Below are 22,595 nucleotides of genomic sequence, written 5' to 3' on the forward strand. Positions count from 1 at the left end.
CTCACCCAGTTCGAAAAATTCTACTGATTGCTTTAAGTTTTCATCCAGGGCAAATTCCGTTATAGTTCGAAATGAAGCTGACCGGCCATCAATAGATTTTGTAGAAGTGAGGGTTGCTCCCTTGGCCCTTTGACTCACATGAATTTTCATCAACGCCACCCCCCTATTTCATCATTAATTACTTGCGTGTCTCTTAGTTTTACCGTTAGGCACGTGGTTAAGGTCCGCCCTCTGCTCATCGACCTAGGTCCAAAAATGTCATCTGTAGCACAATTTCCTTGATCTTTAAACCACAATCAACCATCATAACAAAAACGGGGACGATAAATTCCTTCCTCCTTTGCCGTCTTCGAATTAAAACCGAAATAACCAACGAGTCAAACGAGACAAATCCATCATCGTTGATGAGGCTCCGGCCATTGTCTTTTCTTCTTTCTTCTGTCAGCTGAGTTTTTTCGCGAATATTTACGTTTCAATTCTTCATCGCATTCCTCATGGCCCTGTTGTAACAGGTTTTGCAACTATCGATTTCTGATCCCGAAAGCGGAAATTTCGTCTTAAAATGTGATCTCTTCGGAGATATGTTGGGGCACGTTCAAGGGCTCGTCTAATCCCTTGGCCCAGCTGCATCCATACGTGCCCATGTTTGACTTTCTCTTGAACATTCGGCATTGATGTTTTTGGGCGAGATTGACAGAGTTTTCTGACGATGAAACGAGTGGTTTATCGAGACAAAACATTCAGTCCTCGTAAAATACGTGAGAAAATGGTGGTTTCGATGACGCCACCGACTAGCCACATTTTCCCGGTTCATATATGAGGAAAAGTGCTCGTCGAGATGTATTGTATATGACGAAACTCGGGTGAAAACTGAAAATGCCCAATATATTTCCACTCAGATTTTTCAGGGTGAGGCACAGAAATTTTATTTCTCCATTTCTGCTCAAGATTTGTCTCCACTTGTTGCCTGTTATTTTTTACCCAACATTTTCGTACAGAGATGAATTACAAAAGGGTGTCTCGCGCTCACTCTGTATTCAACTCTTTTGAGAAACGGGCCGGCTTATTTCGAGCCTAAAGGGTAGTTTTATGTTAAGAAAGGAAAATCACCCTTGTGTAAGGGATATAGGGTTTTACTTTCGAGATATAAATTCGGGGGGCTTATTTGCAATATATGGAAATGGGATATGCTGGAATAAGATTTGTCTGCCACCTCTGGGTTCGCAAGGTACAGTGGTGGGTGCGAAAGGTCAAAGATTGATCGGTTTTTATCGAGATAATGAGCTATTTAAATACAGCTTGTCAACACAGACACATCAGTGGGAGTCCCATTCAAGCCAAAGGAATCTTTGATAGTCGATCGTTGCTATCATATTATTGTTTACTAGATCGCGAAGAGGCGGAATAACTTTGAATGCCATTACTAAATCCTGTTATGTGGACGATAAAGGATTAGCCCTTCTGACCGACGTCCATATGCAACATTGTCCGGTAAACACAAGCTGAGTAGCTCTAAGCAGCGCGACAATGTTTCCTACACACGTAAAGGTTGTACAGGGTGTACTATTGGAATCTTCGCACCCGGTTAATTTTGAATTACAATCAATATATTAGAAACTACTGTGACACATCTTAGCGTTAAACATTTTAGCGGATTTACCAAAACAACCCCCCTCGCGCGAGGGGGCATTCGACTTTGGATTTTCAAATGGCGCTGAGGTCGAGTGACCCCTCATTTGAAAGGGCGTTTAATTCTGGCTGTCAGCATATATTTTTTTCGAATTTCAAACTATTTGGTAAATAATAGACCAACGTGATTCGCAAAATTTAAAGTTGGTACGGCCTGGGCAAAATTCACTTAGGTTTGAGGTGGCCATGTGGAAAATCTTGTCTTCTTTAATTGATCAAATTTGTATCTACGGCCACCCACTTTTTATTTTTTTTACCTTTGGTTTTGGGAAAACAACATTTATCCAGTTATTATCAAAATTGCGGAAACTGATAGCAACATCTTGGAGGACAATGTTTGGTTTCAACAAGATAGGCACGTCCACATTCTATAGTTCCAGTTCGTCATGTTTTTTAACGAGAAATTTCCATCGGTCGCCGCGGATTTATCGAGTGGCCACCCAGATCACCTGATCCGACGCCCTTGATTTTTTTATGAGAATATTGAAAAGTCGAAAATTTATGACACTCGGCCGCAGTATCTGAAAGAATTCCGTCGGCGTATCATTGAAGAATGTCGGCTAATTACCACCGAAATTCTTCACAGTGTTCGTTAGTATGTGGAACAACGTTTTTATGATTCCACGGAAGAGGGGAATGGACATTTTGATTAAATTCATGGATGGTCACTTGGAAAAGATTGGTGCCTCTATAACTGCGTATAGATCGGGCTTCAGGGGCATCAAAACGCGTGTCTCCACCAAAGAGCTTTCCTTCTTTAATTCCACATCGTTATTACTTAAAACTGGACGTTCAATTGAATTTGTTATATTGGGTGTATAATTAAAAATATTGCCCCCGACTGGGGCACCTCCACATTTTACAGTTTCAGTTCGCCAATTTCTTAACGAAATTTTTCCAAACCAATTGATGAGTTGCCGCAGATCTATTGAGTGGCCACCCAGACCACCCGATCTGACGCCCCTCGATTTTTTTTTGCAGGGATATTTAAAGTCGAAAATTTATGTCCCTCATCCGCAGTTACTGGAAGAACCCAGGCCACGTTTCATTTAAGAATGTCGGCTAATTACCCCCGAAATTCTTAACAGTGTTTGTCAAAATGTCGAACTCTGTGTAGTATAACTTTCGAATGGCCTTTGATTATATTCGCTTTTGAGTGGAATCACGGTAATTTATTGAACTTTATGTTCTGGCAGAATGCAATTTTTAACTGGCTCAAAACACAAATTCCACTGCTTATCTTGTATTGCATGCAAATCGTGTCATGTAAAGGTGGCTTGTTTATTCACTTTTACAGCTATTAGGCATTTAAAGTGATTCATTACTTCCTTTCCTAAAAGCTTAATGTCATAAATTTTTCCCTGCAAGTCATTCTTGTCCAGGTTTGAAGCACCAACTAATGACTTAACTGAGGCCTCGCGTATGAGAAAAAAGTCGTCCCAAATCCTGCAATGTGTAATAAGTAGTGAGCCCATTGTTTGTTAATTACGTATGATTAATGGGAGAAACAAGCGGGTATTTTTCAAACCTGCATCGTGATTGTGATCGTGAGCTTTTTTGTCGTGTATTAATGGCCATTTGTTGATATTTAGGTCAGGCCTGGAGGTCAAGTGGTTTGCAAGATTGGAAGGGTTTAAGATGCTTGAGCCAAGGAATGAATTTTGTATTAACCCTCCGAGGCATACTAACTCCAGTACATTTGGACGAAAACTCGAAACTTCTCAGGTAAACACGAAACTTTAAAGTGGATTGCTTCAAAATGCAAATAAAATTTTATTTTTACATTTGGCTCCCCAACTTATATCCGATTTTAAACTTCCGAGGGTGCTTCTATTGAGGAACGTGTTCTTAACACTCTTCTTGTTTTACGAGGGCCGAATTTATTGGCAGCCTCGGAAACTTTCCGGTTTTCATATAAAAATCCCGCTTAAGCATCGAAGTTCTGATAGAGACCGGCCGTTAGACGAACAATTAAGTTAATGCGGCCCTGGAAGTCGGGCGAATTTTCCTCTTTACTTTCGGCACTTCCGTGGACCATTACCGTATGTTTTCGGTCCATTTTTAAGGCAATACGCTCAATGACCGTTCTGGGAAAAGCCTTTACTGCCGTCAGGGTGGGAAAACCGTTTCCTACCAAATTTGTTACATAAATTCTCGCTGCGATAAAAAATTTTCCGCCCGCGCTTTAGATCGGAATCGATAACTCTTTTACCGCTTATGAGAGTTATTTAAAGCTATCGCTTTCTCGAGATGAGAGTTTCAAAGTTATCGTAAAAAATTACGATACGGTAGTTGAGGTACTTGCAACACGAGCGGGTTAACGTGTTGCCATTTTAACTTTAGAGCATCGCTCTTTGGGTATATGCAAAGATATACGAGGAAGAAGGGGAGAGATATACGGAACGACTCTCTGAAGACCTCCAATATGGCTTGAAGGGGGAGCTATTTTAAAAAGAAACAATATAACATCAGGGAGGTGTCTCATTTGGCGCTTCTTTCCTTCCATGGACTCGGGCTATTTATACATCATTACCGAGGCACGTTTTTAATTCAAGATCAAATATGTAAAAAACGGTAAGGGCTGAGTATGGTACATTATACAGAAAGTGTATCCGGAATTTTACGAGAATCTAAAAAACGAATAATGTAAAGTGGTTCCCGTTTAAAATGAGCAAGTTGACAACTATTTCCGGTTAAACCGCAAGTGGCAGGAAGTGGAAAATATGAAAGAAGTACACATTGAAGTTAACTTAACTACAAGTTTTCAAATTCGTATCACTTTTAGATCCCAGTAAACTTTTAATAAACGGTTTTGGTAAATAACCCTGTATACCACGACCCGCACGGGGCATTGCTCCTTTCTCCAATTCTCTGTATTGGATCTACAGGGATAGCCACGCAATCCGTTTGTTAGAAAATTTTTGACTTCCCAGTATCGTAGCTCCAGGGAAGACGGTTTCACGCTAGAATCCGCCATTTTTAATATAAGTGAAATACTCTCAAAATGGCCACGCTTCCGGTTATACCGGAAATAACTGCCAATTTCGTTACTTTAAATGGAACCCCCTCATTTTTTTGTTATTTTGGGATTTCTCATTAAATTGCAAGAGGATTTTGTGTACAGCGCCCGATGTTTAAAATTTACCTTTTCCGAGTTACATCGGAAAACTGGAAATTGTTTTTAGCTGCAAGATCCCACGCAAAATCAGTATTCGATTCGTGTCCAGAATCGGTCCAAGGAAATTTTATAATATTTGACCGATTATTATATTGTAGAAAATGCTTTAAAGTGCAAGATGTCCAATTTGACGTAAGTAAGTTATTGAGCGTTGACGTCATACAACTCTGAAGGCATATTTCGGGGGTCTTGGAAGACTTTCTTTTGTCAAATTAAAATACATCAAAACGTAGTTTGTTGGGTCCTTTTCGAGCCCAGAACACCGATCCCAAAATTCGCGGTAAAGGGTTCAGGCGATTGGCTGCGGCAACGACATTTTTGGAGCGCTAGAATGACGCTGGCGACGAATGCTCGAATCATATTGTGACTTGTACTGAAATCTGGATTGCGCATGTCGCACCGGAGAGCTAGCCACAATGGACACCGTGGCGGCACAGTAGATCTCAAAATCCAAAGGAATTCAAGCAGGCGTTGTCCACCCGAAAAGTCATGTGTACAGTGTTTTGGGTTAGATACGGCATTTTGCCCGTAGACTTTATGGAGCTAGTAAAAACAGAAGCTACTGATGGTGCTACACCACAAAGTCTAGGAAGGGCCATAAAAAATGAGTGGCCAGGCCTTTTTTGCCTCCGGAATTGTTTTGTTGCATGATAATGCACGACCGCACACTGCCGGTTCCACACAACAATTTTTGAAGGAATTTAAACGGGAAATTTTTAATCATCCAGCTTACAGTCCCGATTTAGCGTCCAGTAATTATCATTTTTCTCTTCACTTGGACCGATTTTTAGCAGGCCGTCGATGCGACACCGATGGTGAAGTAAAACCAATGGTTACGGACTGTAGGAATACATTGAATAGATAGTGGCATGCAAAAGCTCGTTACACGCTAAGATGATAAGTAATATAATACCGAGAGATCATTTAAATTGCATATCTAGTCAGCTGTGAAGTTTGTTGAAAAAAGGAACGTATGTCGATCATTGTTTGCGTATACGGGGTGTCCCATTTAAAACAGTCAACCTGAAATATCTTGAATGAAATTTTTTTTTCGGAAATCCCTGAGACAGGTCAATTTTACTTTTTACATTTTTAGATAATAAATTTGTAACAGTAGTCATCCGCTTATACAGGGTGGCAACCCTTTCAAGAATCTTAAATGGTACGGAGGTCAAGTGGCACATCAAATCGAAAGTATTTTTATTTCCTTTAAAAGGATGCTAAAAATTTTTTGTTCTGCCTTTAAATATTGTTAAAAAAACCGTTTAAAACATCGGTGAAATAAATGGGAAAAAATGACCTTAATTTAATAATATTGAACTCACCAATACCACAAAAAATGATGTTTTTTGTAGAATTCTTTAGATAAGGAGATGCGTTTTGTTAGCATCAAACAAGTAGTTTTGTTCCGGTTTTATACTGATAAGAATCGAACCGAAAATTTGTCGATTCATCCGATGATTCAAAGCATCATGATTTCCACCACTGCAGAGAGGATTGAAATTGTCACCATCTATTTCAAAAACAATGAAATAACCCGAGAAACCGCAAGAATTTTTAATGGAAGGAATCCCTATGTGACGAATTTAATATCTAAATTAATGGAGACTGGATCCGTTGTTAACAAAAAACGTGAAAGGCGAGGCACCATTACCAACGAGGCTGCACAGATTGAAATTTTGGGACATATTGAAATGGATCATGTAAATCAAGAAAAGTTTATTTCAAGCACCCGAGAATTAGGAGCAACATCAAATATTCCACGTAGTGATATTCAAAGGACCTTGGAAAAGCATAATTTTCATCCTCATAATATACATCTCATTCATGAGCTTAATAGAGATGATCTAGGTCGCCGTGTGCAATTTTATGAAGTGATGAGTGAAAGCATCTTCATCAATTCCAATTTTGTATGTTCTATATGCTTTTCTGACAAGTGCACCTTTTTTCTGAATGGTCTCGTCAACAGACATAATTACAGATATTGGAGCGGTGAGAATCCTAAGAATTATAAGAGAACGGAATTTACATTATCCAGAAAAATTGTATGCATGGACTGGAATTTTGGGAAATCGTATTGTTGGACCTTTTTTTCTACTTGGTAACTTGACTGGTAAATCTTACTTCAGTCTGCTTCAAGACTGCACCTATCTTTATATTGTGGATATCCCTGAAAACGACGATCAGATAGCAGAGAATTATGTATTTTTCTAACAGGATGGTGCTCTGCCACATTATGTAGTTCCTGTACATAACTTTTTGGATCAAGATTTTTCCGGACACTGGATTAGTAGAAGAGGCTTCACTGAGTGACCTCCAAAATCGCCTGATTTAATGGAATGGACCTTTTTTTGTGGGGTCATTTAAAAACTGTTGTTTATAAAATGAAATCTGCCTCTTTAGAAGATCTTGACTACCGAATGGTGAGAGCATTTGGTGACAAAACTCCCGAAATGCTATAAAATGTTCGGGAAAAGGTTGAACAAAGGCTTTATTATTGTATGGGTCGCAATTTGAATAGTTAATTAAATAAAACATTATTAATTTTTATTTTCGATTTATCTCGTCAATGTTTTAAAATGGTTTTTTACAATATTTAGAGGCGGAGCAAAAAAATTTCGCCGTAATTGTAAAGAGAATTGAAATACCTTTGAGTTGATGTGCCACTTGTCCCCGTGCCATTTAAGATTCTTGAAGGGGCCACCACCCCGTTCAGAGGGACGACTACACTTAGGAATTTATGATCCAAAACTGTCCCACTTAAATGTGAAATTAACCTGTTTCGGGATTCTCCGAAGAACAAAATTTCATTAAAGATATTTCAAGTGGACTGTTTTAAATCGGCCACCCTGTATATGGTGCAACTTAATATAATAACCTAACCTCATTTTGCGTCATATGATCGAGCCACGACCTACTTTTCATCTTCTATTTCTCTTGTGTAAAATCCCACACTTAGGTAGATGTGAAATTTACGTGATCTCACTGTATAAGATCTGAATTTGAGTCGCGATCACGTTGTCAAGTAGCTTAAGGTACGTTTAAGCGAATTTCTGTAAAGAAATTAAATTGAAAGATATCTTATGGTCGTTTTGACAAACCGGGACTCGGTGGTCATGCCTGGTAGAATGAAAATCTCACAATTTGGGGGAAACAAAGCAATGAAGAAGAATGCAGGAACTAGCGTTCTTTACGTGAAGGAATTTTTAGAAAAATACGCCCGCTCAACGAAGAAAGATCGCTAATGGTTTTAATGACGGAACAAGAGGATGGTATTAATGAAAACGATACCGAAGGGGCACGCAAAACTCATATTAGTCTGAGGCTCCTCCTGTAAAAATAAACCAAACATTTGTTGCTGCAACAAGACAAACATCATTATCACAGCAAGATAAACAGACCCTGCGTGTGTATCTCCTTCGGTATTTGGATAGAACTGGGCCGAGAGGCCTGGCACTTCCTTCCTCGTGGTTGAGTGATTGTCACTTGTATCGTTTCTTCCCAATATTCGGCAAGAAACAATGGGTTTCTGTTAATTAATTGAGTGCACGAGCGAAAAAATGGGATGTTGTTATTATTAAAAACCGGCAACGGCCAATAAGGGATAATTAATCGCTGTCCGAGAACGTGACGAGTCATGGCCGGCCGTTCAACAATCAATAATATGGTACAACTTGTCACTCCGACGAATGTTTTATTAAATCCACAAGAAAACCCTGCCGTGTAATGTCCACGGTGTGAGTCAGCACGAAAATATTGACGATGTTATTAGAAATGGATTTGTGCGGATGGCGATCGGAATCGAGGGAGGGTTTCAATACGGCAAAGTGTTCGGTAATTGATGGGTTCATTTTTGAATGCCCGGTATCGCCACCTTAAAATCGTTAAAAAGCCACTTAATAGCGGCCCTTGATGGACAACGCCTGTAAAAACTATTACGACACGTTTGTAACTTTCACTAACGCGACATTTTAAAGATCGCATTTAACGCATTATCTTCGACAGTCGAGTTTTCCGCCCCTATCCAGCTACCCCTAGTAACTTTTTTATTTTCAAACGGAATGGCGCCCATTCCAGTACTATATCAAATGAACGGTAATTCGATAAGGCATGCGGCGGTGCATTCAGAACTAAAATTGTATCTACAGTCTCTTTACAATATAAAATTATTAGATACAAAATAAAGTAACTCACTATTACTTGAAACGAAATTGAAATTCCCACAATAAATGCTCAAATTGGGCTCCACTAACAATTTGGCAAGAACTCCGTCGTTCCTCGAACTCTTCTATGCAATTATCCAGCGTTGCTTCCGTTATTAATTCTAATTCTGTTTGAATTCTAAGACGTAAATAATCTCAATTTCGCGGTCTATTTGTGTAAACGGAACCATTTAAGTAACTCCACAAAAAAAAATCGAGGGGTGTAAGGTCTGGAGCTCGGGGCGGCCATTCTATTGCGTCTACCCACTCACCTCCTAGGGAGGGTCTGGTGAAGACACTTTCTAACCGCCATAGTGTGATATGGTGGTACACCATCTTGTTGGAACCAAATATTATTGGCTCCTCGTTCCCCATTTTCTCCCGGAAAAATTGCGGTGGCTGACCGAACTATTTCGTTTCGCAACAAGTGCAGTTGTTCAAGTTCCCCTCTATCAAAAATCGATCGGTAAACTAGTGGCCGGTTATGCCCATTCATAATTTTTTTTTCAATTTAAGATTATGATTTGACGCTCATATTTATATCCTTCTGATATCGCACCGATTTTCCCACGCCCTATACGTAAATAAAAAAAAAATTATAATACTACAAGATACAAGCAACTAATAAGAGTCCGTAGCTGAAGTTTCAGCTCTCTAGCTGTGATTGTTCAAGGTGTGCGCTTTTCAATTTAAAGCTGTTCGTAGCTAAATCAGCCAAAAAAATGTTTATTTCGAAAACGGATTATCATAGCTGTGCCATGTGACACGTAAACTGGGGTTGAAATCTCCCGGCAATTCGGAAATGTAATTAAATTCAGGGTGTGGCATTCAAAACAATAAAGTTGTTGTCATGGATTTGGCAATGTCGCAACGATGCCAATATTTTAATTGAACAGATCAAACCCCATGACATCGATATCCAAATTTCAGATCTCGAGCTATATTAAAACCCCGTAAACGTTTAATGGGACACTCACCGTGAATGACCCTGTATATTGAGTTTTTGCAGATATTGTGAATGCGAAGTCTGCATCCAATGGGGATTGTCTGTAGTCCACTATTGACAATTATGTCGATGAATGAATCTATTTGAGCAAAACGCTGCTTCATCCGAATATAAAATTCTAGAGAAGTACCTATCATCCTGCACGCCTCTATCTATTAATTTACAAAATTCAATTCCGCGGTCAAAATCTTCAGGCATCAGGGTGAACTCTTGGGTCAGGAAATTTTTTTATGGATGAAATTTTTCTCGCCCCGAAAAACAAAAATGTTTTCAGACTCCGCCGATACATCAAATTCATGGGCAAGTTTGTTGGTAAACCGTATGGGGTTTTCATCGATAGGTAAAAGAATGTCTAGCGCTTTATCGCCACCAGTTGCTGGTCGAAGTCTTTCACATTTTTGAGCAGCTTTTACACTTCCAGTTTGTTGAAAATTTTTATTAATCAGACAAACTAGAGTTCTATCAGTAGGTCAGTCGGGACATTTCTCATACAATATGAGACACACTTCTTTGTAAGTCCTTTTGCGATCTCCGCAATTCGAAAAAGTTAAAATTTCAATTCTTTGCTTCTCAGCTAAAAGATCTTTTGTTTTTGTAATTGTCTAACTGTGGTACATGCCTAACAACCGAATTCAACTACTGCTGAATCCTATGGAAACCAAAATATTTTGTATCTAAGAAATTGTTTGCATTAAAGACGATTTGGAATTTCTACGTTTTATTGTCATTTTTCCACTTTAAATTTAATCTTTCTAGAATACGGACTTTGTTCGTTTCTTTAAGAAAATTGTAGATCCAATTCCAGTCCCGAGTATACCGTTGTATCTCTGAGCGAATTACCTTTCATATGATATGCCACAATGGGCACCTTTCTATTTGAAAATAAAACTGTAATGGGGGTAGTTGGATGGGGGAGAAAAATTTGAACATCGAAAATAATGCATGAAATGCCTTTTCTTAGATAAAATTATACGCGTTTAGGCATTTTTTACAAATATCAAGTTTACGAAAGTCATAAACTTGTTGCAATACTTGTTACAAGCGTTGTACATAGACAATCGAAGTCAAAATGAAGAGAATCGATACATTTCTGAATGTTCCCTTTCAATCTCCGGACGGCAAGCGGGGACAAGCTGCTTCCTCTTTCACTTAAAAGCCGAAGTATTCTCTTTCGTGTAAAACTTACTAAGAGGTGGTGGCAATTAATTTAATGTCATATGACCCTCAAGGTTAATGATATAGAAGATCAGGTTTTGCCGACTTAGACGTGTTTAAGTTGGAAATTTGCAGATTGCGTTGAAGGGATGGTACGGGACGCCAATTTATAAGAAATATAGAGGAAATTATTCGCTTTCGTTTAAAGTTTGCCCCATTCAGGCACTAGCAATGAATTTAATGCAGTATGACCCCCACGGTCAATAACGATATAGAAAATGCTGTTTTCGCCAATTTGGACACGCTTAATTTGTAAATTCGCAGATTTCTGCCAAAGCGCGTTGCAGGACCTAAATTTATCGGAAGTGTGGAACAAAATATGTTCTTTCACATAAAAATTATGACAAAGCCGTTCTCGCACTGAATTCCCCATTATACAGAGCGTCCTAAAAATATACCGTCAAACTGTAGGAGGAAACGGGACATATAAATATAACCTTTTTTCTTTAGCGAACACACAGGGTGTTCCTAAATGGCATGTACATGTGGAAGGGGGTAGTTCTTTTCCTCGTTTTATGCCTAGAAGTTCACTAAAACACAGGTCTGCAGACGCCTCATATACCAATCTACAGGGTGTTCAAATTAAAACATACGAAGTGGAGACAATCATTTTCAGAAAACGATGTTTTAACCAATTTCAATATCATCAAGCTGGGAGTTTGCCTCTTTATTTTTAATGGATATTGCGGGACTCGAATTTTGCGGGAAATATAGGGCGAGGTGCGTTCATTTATACAGAAATTATGCCATAAAAATACCGACGACGGATTTTAAATTATATGACCCAAGGCCAATCATGTAGAAAACCCTGTTTTTGCCAATTTGGGCTTCTTTGAGGGGGAGGGATGTTACAGGACTCCCATTTATAGGAAATGTAGAGAAAATTATGCCCTTCCATACGAAAATTATACTTTATAAATGTACCGATAATGGATTCGAAGTTGCACGATTCCAAAAGAATTGTTTTGATAAAATCGTTTTTTCGTCAATTTCTATACCTTAAATTGATAATTTGTAAATTTTTTCGAAAGGATGTGTCAATGCTCAAATCCAGAGAAAATACAGACAAAAGTACACTCTTTCATACACAAACTATGCTAGAAACACAGTGGCAATGGGTTTGAAATTATTAAATATCAAAGGTAATTCATTATAAAATGTTGTCTTTGTAACTAGGACACCTTTAAGTTGGATATTTGCATATTGCTTCAAGAGATATTTCCAGACTTAAATTCACGGAAAATATAGAGCAAAATACACTTGTCTAATCCGAACTTCAAACGAAAATTAAAATATCATGGCAACATGTAGCTTTTGTATTCTTTAAAATTTTACATAAAATGTAATACACTGTGAAATTCCTTACAAACAGTCTAAGTAAAGTGAAAGTACAGGGTGTCTCAGTTTGTCTGTGTATAGTTTAAACTAAATTATTTAGGAATGTATTATAAAAATAAGTATCAGGTATGCTTTAGCGAAAAGTATAATTGATGATGTCATAAGTGGTTACTCCGACCTTTTTGAAATGAATTTCTTTTGGGTGGAAATGGAAGTTATTAAATCTTCATGAAGACCCATAGCAAAAAAAATTCATATTACTGTTTGTTTCCATAAATAATAGGTGTAGGGGCGTCGAATTTGAGACACCCTGTACACGCAAGCTGCGCCCTTCTGGGCTATTGATCTTTCATTTAATCCTTCATCATCCTCCATCGTTGATCTACAGGCTATCGACCTCTCATTTAATCCTTCAGGGGCCGAAGATGAATATTCGAGTAATTGAATGAAATGATCTATAGCACAAATCACGTAACTTGTTATTCACGTCACAAAATGTAACGATTGAGAGTCGCCTTACGTAAAATGACAAGTCACATAAATTTAACATGCTGGAAAAGGATAAAGAAATATTTGTATGTCTAAACACGACACTGTTTTGTTTCATGATGGCCGCTTAATTTGTTGACGTTTCTCGGTTGATCTGACAGGTGATATTCCGAAAGCGTCAATTTTCGTTAAGTTTTGTTGTTTTTGCTGCTTTAAAGCCTCGTTTCCTTTGTTCATCAACTTTTACGGTAAAAATATTTCCTTTTCATAACTAAAATAGTTCTCCTGGTTATTTATTATCGGTGTTGCTGTTGTTATTGTTGGTATAATGCCCTCAAGTTTTTAAACAGTCGGTGTAGGGAGCTTGTGGAGTTCCTCATCAACTATTCTCAAAGAGAGTTAGAAAAGAATGGGCCCTTATTGCCGCTGAATTCAGTCAGAGAGGTAAACTGAATTTTAATATTTTGAAATTAAGTATTATAAACTCTGGCTCCATTTAGCGTGTGGCGAACGCATTGAACTCGAGTTGCAAATTTCCTGTACTGATTTTAATCATTAACAATGCTTTTTCAAATATGTTTATTCAGAACACTTCCTCTCATAAAGCCCGCCGACTCGTCATTGACCAAATTAATACGCCTTGCGATTTGTTCATTTTCAGCGATAAAGATTATTATTATCATTATTCATGTTTCAGTTTATTGGCATGATTATCACTTGCCCTGAATCCAACAATCGTGTTAAATGCTGCTAAATGCTGATGGCGTTGAATCGGTACCTGACCAAATTCAGCGATGTGTGAGCCTTGGAAAGATGTGGCTTCAGTGCTCCCATGAAGACAAGTAACGTGAGTAAAAAGTTGCGTGATTTGTACCTTAATGTTCGCCCGAATTGTCTTATGATAAGCGATCGCCAGTAAAAGAAATGTTAGCAGGGCAGTGTGTTATTTAAGACCCAACTTCAAGGGATGATTCATTGGGCGATTCTAAGACAAAAACTTTATTTAAACATAAGCCCAGTAGCGCTCCGTTTTTAATACACACGGTATTAAACTTAAAAAAAAAAAAAACATTTTTTCGTAAAAATCTGAATAATCTTTCGGCTGATTTTGTTCAAATCTGGCAGTTTTAGATATGGCTATTATTATTCTTATTTATGCATTCTTGACTTTTTAATACCTTTATATTTTTTCGCATTAAACACAGTCATGGCCGCCCAGGTCGCCGGATTTAAGTCCATTAGATTTTTTCCTCTGCATGTGCATGTAAAGTGCTTCGTTAATAGAACTTCGGTCAACACTGAAGAAGAATTAATCCAACGGATACGGGATTCATGTAATCAGATAAGATACACGCCGGAAATATTTCAACGTGTTCGGCAACCGATGTTAAAACGAGCTAATGCTTGCATTGAAGTTGAATCATCCAAAGAATCGCCTCTGGAAGTTTGACCACGTACTTAACTAACACCCTGTATGTGAGCTTTTGAATTCAATAACCCTGACAAAGATGTTGTGAAACATAAAGGAATTACTCAGTTACGTGCCACAATTAGCACCATCCCACTTTTTTTTAATCGATTGATACTAGGTTTGTTTTAAAGCGTCCGTTAATAATTTCCCACCTCAACGGCTATGCATCTAACCCGAACTAGCCCATTTTCTTAATCGTAAAAAACCCCCAAGAAATCCTTGAATAAGTTGAAGCAAGTTAATAAGTTTCCAGAATGAAAAATTCCTAATAGTTCTGCGCTACACTACGGAATTTTAAAGCCACCAAGAACTATTAGGTTTTCCACCCAGCCACCCCGTTCAGCCCATTGCACCTCAAGTCCCCAAGTTAAGCGATTTTATTGAAAGATCCTTGGTATGAAAACTTCTAAGTACCAAGTTTAAAATTACCCAACACAATATCCATTAAATTCAGGCAGTTTTAGGAGTCCCCTTCCATTACACGGGTTTAATCCGAAAGGGCTGTATAATTAGGGCCCTAATGATTTTAAGCACCTTGTTTCAATTAAAGTTTAGGGCGGATTTAACTTTTTCAGTGTGCGTCCCTCCGAAAAAACTATTATTAATGGCTTCTGCGAGACGGTCAGCTTAATTTGAATTTGGGAAATTGTGGTTTCCACTAGATAAGGTGCGGGTACCTAGAACCAACGGAAGAAGCTTAATAGACGATAAAGCTCTTTTAAAATTAATTGCTACCTCGAGCTAGAGCGGCACTTCACCTTAAGATCACTCGAACAAGGGGCCGAATCCATTAAGTCCGAGTGCTGCAGCAACACTGAAATAATACAGAAAATTTCAATTCCATCCCGAATAAATATCGATAAAATTCTCGCGTTTTTGAACTTAATCCATTAAGCAATGTGGCCTTATTGACAGTGGAAAATGGAAAATTATTATTGACGTTGCACTTATCCTGGATTCCTCTCTCTTGGGAAGAAAAATAGCCGCTTCTGTTTGCATAATAAGAAGGCGGGAGCTAATGTTCTTTTTCTGTATTTCTTCAGGCTGTTGACACACATATAATTGAAAATCAAAAATGTGACTTAATAAATCTATAATCTGATGAAAAAGGGATTGATGCGGCTCTCGACATAATTGCAAAATTTTATTGTCAAGCAGCACGCTCGCTAATGAGGTTTTCCCATCCTAATAATTTGTTTTTGTTTAAACGCAAGTACCTTGGGGGACAGCTTTATTTCCGCCTTTCCCACAAAAGCGGAACTAAGACGATTAGGGAACATGTTTTAATTTTAATGAAGCACCCTTTGCGCCGCTAACTTTGCCCTTTGTTTATTATCCTTGCAACTTGTCTAAACTTGGAGCGAGAAGCAAAGAAAAAACGACGAGGCCCTTTTTGCAATGCCATTGTTGAGCTTTTACATCGAAAACTGCCATCGTAGAACAACTACTTTTATTCCTTCCATAAACACTTGTCTCGAGAATACGGTGGCGACAACACGGGCCTCGTTAGCCCGAAAATCGATAAGATATTTTTAATTAAATCCCGAGGAAATTTAATTAGTGACCGCCATTATCTTGTACAAGCTAGGGAGTGGGTAACAGGTAACTGTATCGTTATGAATGACAAGATGTATTGATATTGGCAGCTTCTGATAGCTGGTCCGGCTTAGGAATGGTACGCCTCCCAGACTGATTACCGACTTCACTTTAATTCATTCATCGATTCATACACACGTCGGAAAATTTTAAGAATGTTTTAATAAATAGATCGAAGTTCTTCTGGAATTAATCAGAACATAAGTTTATGCGTTTATACTATTAGAAAGCGTTTAACATGCAACCAAACTAAGCTTTCGTTCATAAATATCTAAATTATATCGATTTACTCATAATTTATAAATATGACTAAAAACGCCCCTCTTTTAGCTTAATGATACGGTCTCAACAATCAAAAAAGATGAAGTCTAATGCCAAGTATGGCCTCCGCGGTCGTTCATTACATCCCTAATTCTGTTTTCCATACTCAAAACGATATAGTTGTTTTTCCATTCTTCTGACAATAGCTCCTGAAATCGAAAGGCACCGTGAACGTTGGCCATACGTTGCGAAACTCTTCTTTGAAGCACGCCCCAGACGTGCCCAAATGGATTCAGATCTGGCGATTGTGCCGGCCATGGCAACGCGACAATTTCTTCGTTGGTCAACCGGTCTGTCACAATACCGCCGACATCATATGGACGAATATTATCATGCATGAGGCGAAAGTTTTGGCCAACAGCGCCAGCAAATGGACAGACTGTATGGTCAAGAATGGTATCGATGTACTGTCGAATGATTAGGAAATCGTTTTGAAAAACGAGGTCGGTTCTACTGTCAATTATTATTCCGACCCATACCATTATTGTACCTGGACTTCCTGGACATGTAAACGTTAAACATTTCCAGACGATCTTTATACTTTTATTCAGTGAGAACCGAGGTGGAATCCAAATATTGATTCGTCAATGAATGAAACTGTAGTCCAATCGATTCCATTCCAATTTCGATATTCTTCTTGACACCACTCTAATCTTGCAGCGCGGTTGCTTCTGGAAAAACTCGGACTCTAAGTAGTCTTCGACTATGAAGATTAGCTTCACGTAGACGATTTCTAATAGTATCTCGGCCTATAGTCACACGATGCATGCAATTTAGTACCTGAGTAAATGCTACTTTGGACCCGGAAAATTTCTGAATACTTTCGTAAATATCCAGAAAAAACTGAAATTTTCCTATATGATTTCTATTTTTTTCTGACTTTATTTGAAGAGATGTTTCAAGGCAAATGACGCTTCATTATCGCTTTATCGTTCGCGTTATCGTCATCACAAATTTGTCTTCCCTACTAGATGGCGTTGTGAAATTTGAAAATCAACGTTTCGTTTTTGAGCCAACATAATCAAATAAATTTTTTTAAATATGAACCTATTTTTTTTACTTTTTGCTTTTCTAGGAGTAATGACGCACAACAACAAAAAAAGTGATAGATTTTATAAAAATACCCTTTTAAAAAATGTATATACAGAGTCCGCCCAAAGTTGGGAAACTTTTGAATTTTAAAAACCACTCCTTAAATATATTCATTATCCATACTTGAAATATACGAATATGTCTAGATATTATTGATAGTTAATTAAAAAAAGGAAACCAAAACAGTGAATATTTTTGTGAAGGAATGCTGATAAAAAACATTTCATTTATGTGGACATAAATGGAGAAATCTCTTGGTGTTCTTGGTATAAATCAAATATGCATTGCTTGTCGAAAAAAGTTTATATTTTAGCAGTACTTTTGTAGTGTGTCTTCAAATTGCCTCGAGATATTAATTGGTCAAATCAGATAAAGGATTTCATTAAAAAATATCGCGAGTCTATTGACCAGATCAATGTTGCAAGGTAATTAAATTTAAACAAAAACTGTTGTTGCAAACAAATAAAATTGTATCAAGAAAGGGGATCAATCGCAAGTAAGCCCAAACCAGGAAGGCCCAGAACACCGCCAGCTGCTACGGATAAATTAATTTAAAGGTGTTCTTTGAACAATCCATTTTTAACTGCTGTTGACATTAAAAAGGAGTATCCGTATGTTTCAATTTCTGTGAGGTCTCTTAGAAGACGCCTAAGTGACGGGAAGCTACATGTGAGAAAACCTGGGAAAAAGTCTTTTATTAAAAAGAAATCGTCGTTCTCGTTTGGTTTTTACCGCACTTTTAAATTGGTCTTACAATCAATGGAAACAAGGGCAATGCTCGGATGAAAGCAAATTTAACATGTTCGCCTCTAATAGTATGAAGTAGGTAAGACGCCCTAATAGTGAGAGATCCAAATTTAAATATACTATTAAACATGGGGGTGGAAACGTTCTTGTATGGGGAGTGCTTCTCTGGCTATGGGGTGGGACCACTAATAAAAATGGAAGAAATTATAGATCGATATCAAAATCTGGACATTTTAAGAAATCAAATTTTACCATTTGCGGAGGAATTCTTACCTTTAGTTTGAAAATTTCGACGCGATAACGACCCAAAACATACTGCAAAAGTGGTCAAACAGTTTCTTAAAGCAGAACAAGTGCTTGTTATAAAATGGCCAGCTCACAGTCCGGACTTGAACCCTATTGAAAACATGTGGGAACAGCTGGGACGCGAAGTCAGGCAAAAACACCAGAAGAAATTTGCGAATAAGGATCAATTATTTACTGCTCTATCATAAGGTCGGTGTGAAAATTCCGAAAATAAGATCAAGTCTTTGTTGGAGTCAATGCCCCGAAGATGTAAAGAAATGATAAGGAACAGAGGATTGGCGGTCACATATTAAAATAAATTTATGTTTCACTATTTTTCATTAAAGCTTCCCCTTATGCCCACGTATGATCTCTAAGAATATAAATTTATTTATTTTTTATAATAAAATCTTTTATTTGTTTGTTTATCTGTGCATTATTTAATTTAAGGTTAACCTTCATATTCATAGAAAAACTTGTTAAGGATTGCTATACACAATTATAAGTAGAAAAGAAAATTGAAAAATTCCTGCATATCTGGCCGGCACTGTATCTATCACTTTCCCACCTATCGGTTTTAGAATATGTTTGACTTTATTGCATTTTTTTCGTGCAATAGATGTCTTCAATGAATTTTTATATAAAAACTAAAATTGAAAAAAGTGGTAATAGCGAAGTGACATTTGCTTTGAAATTCAATTCAAATAAAGTAAAATAGTAAAATAAAGTAAATGAAGTAAAAATAAAATATATAGCAAAATTTTGCATTTATCTGGATATCTTTGGAAGCATCCGAAATTTTTTCTTATTTGAAGTGGCATTTTCTTGGACATTAAATTGTGGAAGTTTGCCCCGACCTCATATCTCTTATAGTTTTCGAGATTCCAGTGATACGGCTCGAATTTGGATCACCCTGTATTAATATCTGTCAAGAAAAATTCTACCTTTACTCATGCAATTTCCCCCGTTCAAAAACGGGCGATTTAAAGCCACACACAGTTTACAGAATACTCAACATTATCATGGGGTCAGATTAGCACCCGTTCCTTCATATTCAAGAATTTGCTCCCAGATTGGAGGGTTGCAAAGTGCTCTTTCATTGTCCAAAATCTGCCATTTGAGCACCATTTCTACTTTTTTAATTTAAGGTAATGACATTTGGACTCTGTAATGCCGCTCCAACATTCCAGCAATTCGTGAATGAGATTGACCATTGTCAGAGAGGCTGGACAACTATCTGTTTAATTCTGGCTGCATAGTTTCAAGTTTCATTTGGGGTTCAATTTCGTTGTACGGGTAGTTTTGCTTTTAACCAGCCTGAATTATACAAGGTCTTTTAGTTCAATTTATTCTAGTTTCCTCTGTCCAATGGATTAGGCGCCGGGAGATTGTCTAGAAGCTGCTGGAAGTGCCGTAGGCGGGCGCAAATTGGGTGGTCCTCTTAAAGAGGATCCAAAGTGAGAACGCGGTTATTGAAAATTTCCAGTTTTTGTTCGTTGCTTTCCTTATCGGGAAAATTCCTGAAATAATTTGTTAATTTTCCCATTTTTATTCATCCAAACATGCAGAGTTTTACTTGATGAAAGCTTTAATTGCCCTAGTTCTTCTTCCTACACTTCATTTAAATATTGAATAAATTAGTTATCGCCATAAGTCACACAAAAAGGCAATAAAAAATGTCTAGACGCCTGATAAACCGTCCTGTGGTCCACTACAGGGTGTCCCAGGGAAAAGTGTCCACTTTGAACATCTGTTTTGTTGTTTGTTAAAAAAAAAAACGCTAAAACACGTAGATTTTGATAGGGAGGGGGACATTATTTGGTGGAAAAGTTGTTTTCGGAATGTCGCCGTATACGTGAAAACTTCCAGTTTGAAATTTTCAAATTAGAAAACAGGTCATGTTAGATCTCGTGTAAAAGATCGTTTTATTCTCTGGATGATCAACATTTTATTTTTTGTTTTTGTTCGCGATCTTGTAGAAATTAAAGGAATACTAAGTAACTTGATTATAACCATTTTTACTGATATTTTATTTATTTAACTATAAAAAAGGTTAAAGGTGGCCTCCTCAAAACGACGCACATTATCTAACATTTCTGGTGTTATTGACCTTCATTCTTCGACGATTAGGGTACGTAACTCCTCGACAGAATCAGATTGTGTGTTATAGATTTTTACCTTAAAATATCCTCATAAGAAAAAATCCAACGGATTAAGGTCAGGTAATCTCTCGGGCCACTCCACTGGACCTTTTCTTCCAATCCAACTTCTGGGAAATTCTTTGTATCGAAGTGGTCCGACGGCAACAGTGTATGGTGGAGACACTCCATCCTGGTGAAAAAGTAATTCTTGTTCTAAGAGGTAGGGATATTGTTCAAGTATTTCAGTTATACCGGGAGATACAGGCGTCTTGTCCAAGTTGTAGATAGTTTTCTCCATTGTAGTTTTCACGAATGAAAAATGATCCAACAGTGTTAGCGCCCAAAATCCCTACTCAAACGTTCAATTTTTGAGGCTGTTGAGTATAGGTCTCTCGGAATAAATGAGGATTGGCGTTGCTCCAGTAACGACAGTTAATTTTGGCATTTAAATAGAACGGACCTTCATAAGAGTACGTTGTGTTACACAACAAATGTCTGTTTAAATGTACCATTACTGAAGGATGTAGAGAATTCTAATCGACGGACGAAATTATCCTCGTTTAATTACTGTACTAGTTTTGACGTAAGGATGAAATTTTAAAGCTACTAAGTGCAGAGAAAACCATCAATAAACTGCCCCTCCAGAAAAATGAAGGTTTATTAATTTTAAATGGAATGTTAGAAATGTCATTGGTATTAATAAATTTGAGACGTAGAGACGTTTTGACTGTAACTGTACCCTTCCAGCATTTATTACACTAACATAAATGGTTAAAGTCACGTAATATAGTTATTGATTAATTTCTACAACACCCACGTAAAAAAATGAAAGCTTGACCACATAGAGAATAAAATTACCCCTCAAATGAGGTAAAACATAACCCGCCTTATAAATTGAAAATTTCAATGGAGTGGTCTTCAGTGGTAGAAGGGTGACATATCGAAAACAATTTTTTAACCAAATGACGTTTCCCCCCCTCTCAAAGCTGAAGCGTTTTAGCTTTAACGAACAACCGAAAAGATCATCATGTCCCTGGGACACCCGGTATTGTCCCACATATGGACACCCGGCACCACGGACTGCCAAAGCTCAATGCGACCCAGAGATGGGTGAGTTAATGTGGGTTCGATTTTCGCCGTTCAGCAACATTTTGAACCACTGTAATCGCAAAGCATGTTTATCTCTGACCCATTTTTTGTATGATGAGTAATTTCTTCAACATTTAGACAGTTAAAGCTATTTGGAAACCTTTAATTTCCATATCAAAGTAAATCTTCTCCAGCGGTGCGTGATTCACTGAGAGATGCGTCCTTCAAGATTTATCATGGGAAATGTCCCAGCAAACTGGAAGGAAGCGTCCAAAAATCGGACTGAAGAGGCTTAGTACTCGTGTGGCTGTAGAGCTCGAAGGAATGCTGTGGACCAGCAAATTTTTCAACAACTTGTGGATTTCCCAAATTTTTCGTGACTAATTTGAAAAACAGGGCATCTTCCTTCGTGATAGGGATATCCTGCTTCTTCCACGAACTCGTCGAAAAACCACTATAGTTCAATGCGAGTGGGGTTGTCACCCTACTGAGTGGTTGTTTCAATTTTTCTTTTGATAGGCAAATGCAGCGTTCCATAGGCCTAATCCCTTCCCACGATATGATGCGAATTTTTGAGTGGGGAGCTGCCTGAGCCATCACAAACAACATATTCTTTCTCTACGGTAGCCTTCGTGGTATTGCCCCTTCTGCCTGTTCTCAGGAGCCATGTCATGCTCCAGACGTGTTTCATTATTGTCGTATATGCTAATAAGTCTCATTCAGAACCAAAAAAATC

At 37.9% G+C, this 22,595-nt stretch overlaps 1 protein-coding gene and 1 long non-coding RNA gene across 4 annotated transcripts in view; one reads left to right on the forward strand and one right to left on the reverse strand.

Annotated features, from left to right (window-relative positions):
• The window catches only part of LOC136341985 (uncharacterized), a 185,995-nt gene that overhangs the window by 11,717 nt on the left and 151,683 nt on the right, over positions 1–22,595 (reverse strand). The gene's annotated exons all lie outside the window — the stretch shown is intronic.
• LOC136341993 (uncharacterized) overlaps positions 12,961–22,595 on the forward strand; it is a 64,246-nt gene continuing 54,611 nt past the window's right edge. For 2 of the 3 annotated variants that reach the window (XR_010732584.1, XR_010732586.1), the window contains exons 1-2: positions 12,961–13,365; positions 13,815–13,964. This is a non-coding gene — a long non-coding RNA (uncharacterized lncRNA). The other variant, XR_010732585.1, reaches the window with a different exon arrangement.

The sequence above is a fragment of the Euwallacea fornicatus genome, chromosome 11 (assembly GCF_040115645.1).
Source record: "Euwallacea fornicatus isolate EFF26 chromosome 11, ASM4011564v1, whole genome shotgun sequence".
Lineage (NCBI taxonomy): Eukaryota > Metazoa > Arthropoda > Insecta > Coleoptera > Curculionidae > Euwallacea > Euwallacea fornicatus.